The sequence below is a fragment of the Vigna radiata genome, chromosome 8 (assembly GCF_000741045.1).
Source record: "Vigna radiata var. radiata cultivar VC1973A chromosome 8, Vradiata_ver6, whole genome shotgun sequence".
Classification (NCBI taxonomy): domain Eukaryota; kingdom Viridiplantae; phylum Streptophyta; class Magnoliopsida; order Fabales; family Fabaceae; genus Vigna; species Vigna radiata.
In genome coordinates, this window is record NC_028358.1 from 7,560,734 (window position 1) to 7,570,167 (window position 9,434).

Genomic DNA, 9,434 nt, shown 5'->3' on the forward strand with positions numbered 1-9,434 from the left:
TGAGGAGATGTCTAAATCATTGCTTTGAAGATATTGCTCAACTAAATATTTTCTGCAATGGTTTGAGGCCTGACACAAAAATGATATTAGATGCAACAGTTGAAGGAACAATGATGTCTGTAGATGTAGAGCAAGCAACAAGAATCATTGAGGCACTAGCATCTACATACCATTAAGCTCAACATAATAAACAAACAGTTCAGTGGAAAGGAATGCTTGATCTTAGCACTACAAATGCAATTTTAGTTCAGAATAAAATTCTGACTCAACAGATGGAAGCATTAACCAAACAGACGACTAATTTACCTGAGCAGTTAAAAGCAGTACAATCTTCTCCTAGTCAACAACCCATGAGATGTAACTTCTATGGAGGTGACCATCCCAATGGTCATTGTTCATATCAAAGTAGCCCACAAGAAGGAGAAGTTCAATATGTGAGTAATCAAGGAAGCACAGGTAATTTCTCTAACAACAATAACTTTTCAAAGGGTGGAGTAACAATCAAAGTTAGAATTTTGGATGGAAACAAGATGCTGGTCCTTCAAATAGGCAACCTCCTTATCAACATCAACAACAAAATCCTTCTGTGTATGAAAGAACAACTGATAACAGTTGAAAAAGCATTATTTTCATTCTTAATGTTGATACAAAACACACCCTTTATGACATAGTAATTAGCTTGAAATCATGCAAATTGCTTTAGTTAGGTTACAAGAGAGTCAAAGGTGGTTTTAGAGATATTATGCTTGGTTTTCCTTGTTTTGACAGGATTAGACAAGAATTGAATGATGGAGAGTGAAGTAGGATGGAGTTGGACTCAAGAAAGGATGAAAAAAGGTGCAAAGGAAGAATCGCAACTACCACTCAGCCACTCTTAGACGCTTAAGTGCCAACACTGAGGGAAAAAGTTAGAGCCGTGCACACCGTTGAGCGTCAGATCCAGTGTTGAGCGCTAGCCTGGGCGTGAACGCTGAGCGTCCCACTTGAGTGCCGCACCAACCGCTGAACGGTGAAACCAGCGCTGAGCGCTATAGTTGGGCTTGGGCCCATTTTCTGTAATTTTTCATAGATTATAAATAAATTTTTGCGATCCTTAGGGTTATCTTTGGCAAATAAAAGATGCAAAAACACCCATTCTCAAACCTTGGAGGCGGATTTTGGATGCGAAAGCACCAATCTTTCAATTTTAGGGTTATCTCTTTCATATTTTTCATTCAATTCATATAGTTTCACCATGACAATGGTGAACTAAAATCCTTTGTTGTTGCGGAACGATGTAATCCTATTGAAACTCTCTTATGTCAAAGTTCTTATTTTATTCATATATTGTAGTTATCAATAGTTTGAGTTTTCTTCTCTATACTTTATGCTTGCATTGTTTAACTCATTCAATGTCATGATCATTGATTTTGTCGATATGGACACAAAGAGGGGAAATCTAGACATGAGGGAATTCTCTTGATTAGCAATATCACTTAGACATAGGAATAGAACTATCAATTGCTTTAAGCTTTTGTGCACTAAAATGCATGACTAATTACTAGGGAGATTAGACATAGTAAACTAGTAATTGAGAGTGGGCTCTCTTCGCCGAGACATTGGGTTTAGAGTAAATTAGAAAGTTGCATGAACATTGATAACAAAGTTGAATTTAATAAGAATAGCAGACATAGGATAGTGGATTAGGATGAAACCGTAAACCTCAGCAACACCATTCATCCATATCTTTATCTGTCAATTGATCAAGCTTTTGCATTTGCATGTTTATTTTAGTTTTTGCATTATAAACTCTAAATTCATTCTTTGTCAAATCTTAAGAAGTCAATTCACATAAATGATTATGCCTAAGAGTCCCTTGGGAAACGATATTCGGACTTACTGTCTATTTATTACTTGATACGATCTGGTACACTTGCCATGGTGTTAACAAGGTTTTGGCGCTGTTGCCGAGGACTCATTGGTTTAACTTTTCTAGTAGTGTGATATTGATTGACTTTGACTTGATTTTCTTTATATTTGTTTTTTATTTTTTTTGTTCTAATAAATGTTTTCTAGGGTTTTGTGCCTAATGTATGCAGGATGCAATCTGGACAAGAATTTGAGTATATGGGCACTCTATTCTACCAAGATGATTTCAACCACTGGTGGAAACCTTACTCAAACATGGATCAAAGCCAATTTGGGCAAGTTGCCGAGCAACAAATTAATCCACTCAAGGAGAACACAAATTCTGACAAACTTCTTCAGTGGATCATGGGTATGAATTTATCTTACATCAAAAGTTTGGAGGAGTTACGACAATGTCAAAGGCAACAATATTCTCCTTCACTTGAAGAAATAAAGGAGGAAATTGAACAACATTGGTAGCAACCATCTCCATCAAAAAGTCGTGAAGAGACATTCCAACAAGTGATGCAAAATACCATCTCCTATTCAGAATGTAAGGACGTAAGCTGTAAAAGGAAGGAGATAGAATTAGGTTGCGTGACTGCATCTCTGGATGATTCTAGGGTTATTACTGAAGTTAACCTTAAGGAGGAGTGTCAACCCACTACCCCTGAAATTGATAAGGTTGTTGATGAGGAAGATAGAGATAGAGAGAGATGAGAAACAAATAGAGGAGATAGAAATAGAAAGGTTAAGTGAGAAAGAAGAGGATGGGAAAGAAAAAGAAGTGGCTGAGAGAAAAGAAAAAAAGAGAAAAATGTGTGAGAATAAAGAAGAAAGCAAGAAAAGAAAAGAAGATAAAGTTGAGGGAGAAGAGGAGGGAGAAAAAGAGGATGAGAGGAAAAAAGAAAAAATCGTATGAAAAAACCCTTCCTCATCAAAAGAAGTATCATAGGGAGGAAAAGAAGTTTAAGTGCTTGAAGGAAATCTTCAAGAAATTGGAGATTAAAGTTCTTATGATTGAGACATGGAAACAGGTGCTAGGTGTTATCAATTTTCTGAAGAAATTCAGTAGAAAGAGGAAAAATAAAAGAATATCAAGCAAAGGGAATATCAACACCTACTTATGGGTGTTTGAGCATCTACTGAGGGATGCTAGGTTGATTATGTTTTCACTGAAGGATACAGAAGGTACACCTACTGAGGGGTGTTAGTAAGATTTGCACTTACTGATAAGTGCTAAAAAGGTTTGGGTCAAGCTCGTGACGTTAAACAAGCGCTACCTGGGAGGCAACCCGGTTGATTGTTTATCTTTATTGTTAACTTTGTTTTAGTTACATTTTAGGACTTATATGTTGCATACGAGGGGGAAATTGCATAAAAAAATGAAAATTAAGAGTTGAAATTGAGTGATACATGTCAGATAACACTCAGGCAAGCCAAAAAGGGGAGATTTTAAAACTGCGCCCACTGCTCAACAGTAACCCAATGTTGAGCAATGGCGTTGCATAAGGCTTTTGGGCTTTTAAAAGAACTCAGGGTTTGAGGCCCATTTACACATTTTAAAACAACCCTTAGGGTTCGCCCAAGCGCTGATTTATGCCCTCCATACTTCCTTTGCACTCTTAAGAGCTTTTCAAGAGTTTCTCTTCATTCTTCCCATCACCCACTCACTAAAAAACCCTTTGTTCATCACTTTTGCATTTTTCTACCATCAAAGCTTGGGGTTTTTGAGTGAGCACTACATTTGGGGAGCATTCATCATCATCTAAGGAGCATTTTGCAAGAATTCAAAGTCTCTCTGATGAGTCGATATTTTATTGACTTTACTTAGTTTATTATGCTAGAATTAATCAGGGAATTGTGCTTAATTGTCCGGTATGTTCCCGTTTCTGCTAATTGTGCTTAATTTGACCGAAAATTCTAATTTTAATTAATTTGAATTTTCTGAGCTAATTATTTGCATTATTATTTTCAGGGAAAATTTTGGAAACACAATTTGGGACATTTGGAGGACACCAAATTAATTCAAGACTCTCAAATTAGACATTTTAAATTTAGTAGTATTGTATTTTAATTGTTTAAAACTTTTTGGACAAACTTTTGCATCTTGGACCAGTTTTTGGTAAAAGATGTGAGGCCCAAATAGTGATTTAGATTTAGAATATTTTATTTTTCTTTTTTAAAAAAAAAGGAAAAAAAAGAAAAGGAAGAAAAAAGAAAAAAAAAGAAAAGAAAAGAAAGAAAAAAAAACAAGAAAAGAAAAAAAGAAAAAAAGAAAAAAAAAAGAAAGAAGAAAATAAAAAAAAAAGAAAGAAAACAAAAATAGAAAAGAAAAGGACAGTGCCTAGATTGAAAAGCCGCCACACATTTTTTTTATGAACACTAGCTGGAACATTTGGAGGGGTGGCATTTTTCTTTCTTGGGAGATTTTTTTATTGGCTTAGAACGTTTTTGGAAAAATGGGAGGTTCTTGGAGGAAGTTTTATAAACATGTTCAGTAACTTTCCAGCAACTGCATGACCCAAATTGAAAAGCACCTCACGGCCTTGTAAGAAGCACATGGCCCAGGAAGCAGCACGCTGGCAGCAAGGCAACACAACATAACGTCCAGCACATTTTCAGGCAGCAGTTTCCAATTAAAAGTGGAGGGCCCAGGAGAATGTTGATGAGTTGGTCCACATCATAAAATGCACACAACCCTAGGGGAACATAGTCCCTGCAGCCGCCAGGGATGTTGATTCTTTTTGGTTTTTGGAAAATGTTGACACTCTTCTTTCTGGCTGCAACGTGAAGGAGAGGACTTTTGTCTTTCTTGAAACAATGCTCTTCTCGGTGGAAGGTGTTGGATGAAATGGAGAAACACACTTTTCTTTTGCAAGCATTAATTTAAAATTTGTTGTGACTTAACTCTTTGCTATTTTCCAGTTTGTTGCTGCTGTATGCAATTTTATATTCCACAAAAACAATGATTTACTTTGTTGTTTGGATTGCTACCGTTTTCATTGGCTTATGTGTCACAGCCTTGCTGAATTTCACGCACACCTTGCTTTCATTATTTTAAGGCTGAATATTTTATTTTGAGAAAGAAAGTTATGGTAGAACCGTGATTGATTTAATGTTGCAGAGGTGATGAATTTTGAAATTTCTTTTGGAAATGCCTATTTTCTTTTAAAGTTAGTGCAGTGGTGATTTTAGCTTGCAGGTGTACACGAGTTGCCCAAGCTATATGCATTTTATTTTCAACCATTTGTCATTTTCCATTTGTCATTCGTTCACTCATTTTGCTTTTTCTTTAGTACCATTCTAGTGCTGAATTGCTTTCAATATTCTAGCTTAAGCATTACATTTTCATGTCTTGAACTATGTTTGGATATTTACCTGTTGCATTGTCCAGTTTATTGTTTCAGTTCACTATGTTGTTTATTCTATCAGGTTTCTTTATTTTCCCGCATTTCCAATTTCTTATTCTATCAGGTTCAACTTCAATGTAGAACCGTTTGGTCATCTGTAGGACCGTTCGGTCTTCATGCTTTGTTCAGTTATTTTAATGTTTTCAATTGTGTTTGATTGGATTTAATTTCCAGTTTTAATTTAATTTAGTTTTCCTTGCAAGAACACTTTCAAACCCCCCCCCTTCGTATTTGACCTAATTCTCGAACCACAGTTTGGACCTTGAGAGACGACCTAGGGGTCATTCCCTAGCTATACTGCATTTCTCGTATGCAATCAAATTTGATTGGGCGGCGACACCCATCACTCTCCAACCAAGTAAGTCATACATTTTTCATTTTAGGGTTTCTAAAATAGGAATTTGATGGAAGTATGTGTCGAAGCATGACAAATTAGGGCTTTTGATTTCTATGCATGATTTGATAAAATAGAAACGGTTTGGACCAATTATAATGTTTGATTTTGGGATGGAATTGTGAAAATTGCATTTGGGTGGAGATTAGGAGTGTTTAAGCTAGGGTTTACAAAATTGCCGCCGCCACCGTTGAGCGGTGAGCTACCGCTGAGCGGTGACCTGTAGAATGCTTATGTGCTTTGCAGGTGACGCTGAGGGGCCCTGTTTTGCCTTCAGTGTTGGACAATGATGAATTTGTTAGGAAAACAGGTAGGCATTTTTACACCAAGACCAGGGGGGGAGGGGGGAGGGAGGGGGTGAATTGGTGTTGTTTCAAAAACAAAATCTTTTCACAATCTTGAAACAAAAGTATAAAGCTTTTTGATCCTTTCTTGAAATGCAAGTAATGGAAATTTCAATGCAGCGGAGAAACGCAATTGACTGCTAAACAAATATAGTCGACTGAATTTAAAGAGTGCAGGGATAAAGAAAATCAAACACTGGTTTTTATACTGGTTCGGCCAACAATGCCTACATCCAGTGTCCTTCCAACCCAAGAAGCAAATGCACTATAATGGTTGTTGTTTTTACAACAAGGAATTTATAGAAGCCACACATAAAAATATAAATCTCCTCTCTAACCCAAAACCAAAATATAGCTACACAACAAAACCAAAATTGCAGCAAGAATCCCTTCTTTTGTAATCTGAACCCACGTCGAACAATCCTCAATGTGTAACCAGCACTCTTCATAGGATGCCAAGCCTATCACAGCAGACTTCATAGGTTGCCAAGCCTTCAATCAACACAGTAGTCTTCACAAGATGCCAAGCCTTCAAAGATCAATCAAGAAGCACCTTCCTCGTGCAGATAATGATCACACAGTCAGCGCAATTGCCTTCACCCTTTGAATCTCTCTCAAGAAAGATCACCACCGTCTTCTTGGAGAATTCTTGGAGCTGTTAAAACAGAGAATTCAATCTGAAACAAGAAATGAAAATATTAGTTTCACAAAAGTCTCTGAACAAATCGCGTTCAGCCAATTTATAGTTTTCTGTTAGACATATTGCTTCTTAGTTGAATAGGCTACTAATCCAGTCGACTGTATTAAAATAGTTATAACAGACAATCAACACATAGGCTCTCAGTCAAGAAAAACAACACACATTTATTGCAGTTGACCAAGTCATCAATGCTTAACTAACTTTTAAAAATATAGTCGTTGGAGCGCGTTAAGCATAACAAAATTCCAAACAGATCAGTAACACAGTCAAATATGCTCTATACAATGTCGACTGACACATGAAAAAACACTTTGAAATTCTTTTCAACTCAAAACGTCATAGAGCACTGATGTTCAAAATCTGTACAAAGGTTTTAGAATAATCGAATCCATTTCAGGTGTATTCAACTGAACTAGAACTTTGTCACATAATTATAAGTTCATAAAGGTGCTTATGATTTCTCTTCCAGAAATGTGAAATAAAAAGTTTTCAATCATCCAGTTTATATTGCACATTTCCATACAAGCATGTTGCACAAATATATCACACAATCAATCATAGGAACATCCAACGCAGTACATCAAAACATGTCTAACAAATATGACAATTATTCAGAATACGAACATGTAATGCAACAACATGTGTATTGTTATTAAGCATTGTGTTGTCATCATCAAAAACCAAATTGATATAGAGTTTGTGTTTTCAACAATCTCAACAATCTCCCCCTTTTTTGATGATGCACAACCATGATTAATAACTCAACCATGTTTGTACCATTCAACACATGACAGAGTAATAGCATATAATCAACAATTCAATCAGTTCAATTACTCTACATATTCAACAAAAAATATCAAGCAGATAAAGTATCAGACAACTATTCTCCCCCTTTAACAAAGCATATAAACTTGCTCTCATACACTCATGAATATCTCTCCTCCTTTGTGCATTAACAAAAAAGGAATGCTTCATATATTTATGCTAATTTGAAATCAGAGATGCATAAAAAAAATATGCAGTTTTCAAAGTACAATGATGCTCTCACAAACACAATTTGACCACAACACAAGATTAACTCCCCCTGGAATATAGATGTGTGATGCAAAATGTGTAAACAGTGATACTCCTCCTGTCATTATGCATGAGTAATAAAATTAATTCAAGTGCACCATGCAGTATCACAGATTAATCAACAGTTTAAGCACAAAGTTGTATTAAAGAGAATATCAAACCACATATATATGCAATGATACAAACTTCAACAATATCACAATATTATCTCAATTCAGATATTTTCAACAGATAAGAGCAGAAATAATAGCAGATTAATCATGATTTAAGCAAACAGTAAAGATAAAAGCAGATTCCATAAATAGAATTGTTAACCCATTTTGATTAGTCGAATGCTTTAAATCATCAATCGAATGCATTGCTGTTGCAAATGTTGAATTCCAGTTATAATTCCCAACGCAATGTCTTTCGTGCAAAACCTTTCAACAACCTTTTCTAGATCAAGCATAATGGTTAAGCAAGAATTATAATCAGATTACAACAAAAGTCAATATGTAAAAATGCATGACAGGGTAAGCATAGTTGACTTCAAACGGAACATAGTCGAATCAATCAATCAATGTATCAGATATCATTCAAGCAGATTAAGTAATTGGATTGATTCAAAACACTAATTTCATTTCCTTGAACAAAATGATATTACAATGATAGGATTAAGATAAGGAAATAAGAACAAAAGAAACAAAAGATGGCATAAGAAGCCATATTCCAAAAGAAAACTCAAATACTAGACAATGGTTGACACAGGATCAACAGGACACGACATAAAAAGATCAACTAAGACATAGTTTTCTAAACAATTCAGAAAATTTCAGCGGAATCTTCTTCATTACACTCTTCATCCATCCGTTGCAGATTAACACTTTGCATACTTTCAAGTTTATCATATTTGTCATGTAGAATCCTTTTTGATTTGCAACATATTTTTCAAAACCTGTTAAAGGAAAGAAGTGTGTTCCATCAGCTATTGTTTTCACTTTCTTCTTAGTAAAATCATCTAGAGAATGCTCACCCATGAATCTCCATCCTTTTATTATTTTCACCAATCCGAGTGACATGAGTGAATCTCGATTAAATGTGTTTGAAGAACCCCAGATGCACTTACGTTCATTGTTAACATCAACACAAGGAGTACTTAGACTTTGCTTATCAAGCATGCATAAGGTAGGTACAATGATCTTCTTAGTTCAAAGTAGTCCATATGATCTTTTATCACTTGCAACCAGTTTGTGGAAATGCTATTCTTGATAGCTTGAAGTAGAAGAATATCCTCGGTGGTCATCCGGTCTTTCTTGATCCTCCCAGGAAGAATGATTTTTGCCAAAATATGTGCAAGAATATTTTCTTACTTCAATAAGCCTTCATGTGCAAATATCTTTTCAACAGTGTACACACCTGGAAACCTCAGCATTTCTTGATAAACTTGTTTCTTGCACAGTAAGGTATTCACTTCAATTGTGGGTAAGTGTGAACACGCACCCTCCGATGGTAAATTTGTCACAATATTCCATAAGACATCATCAAGATGAATGTTTACACCTTTTACCTTAGAAAAGATGTCGCCATTTTCTACCCATAAGTTGTGATAGAATACCTTGACCAAATCAGGATACCATGGACCT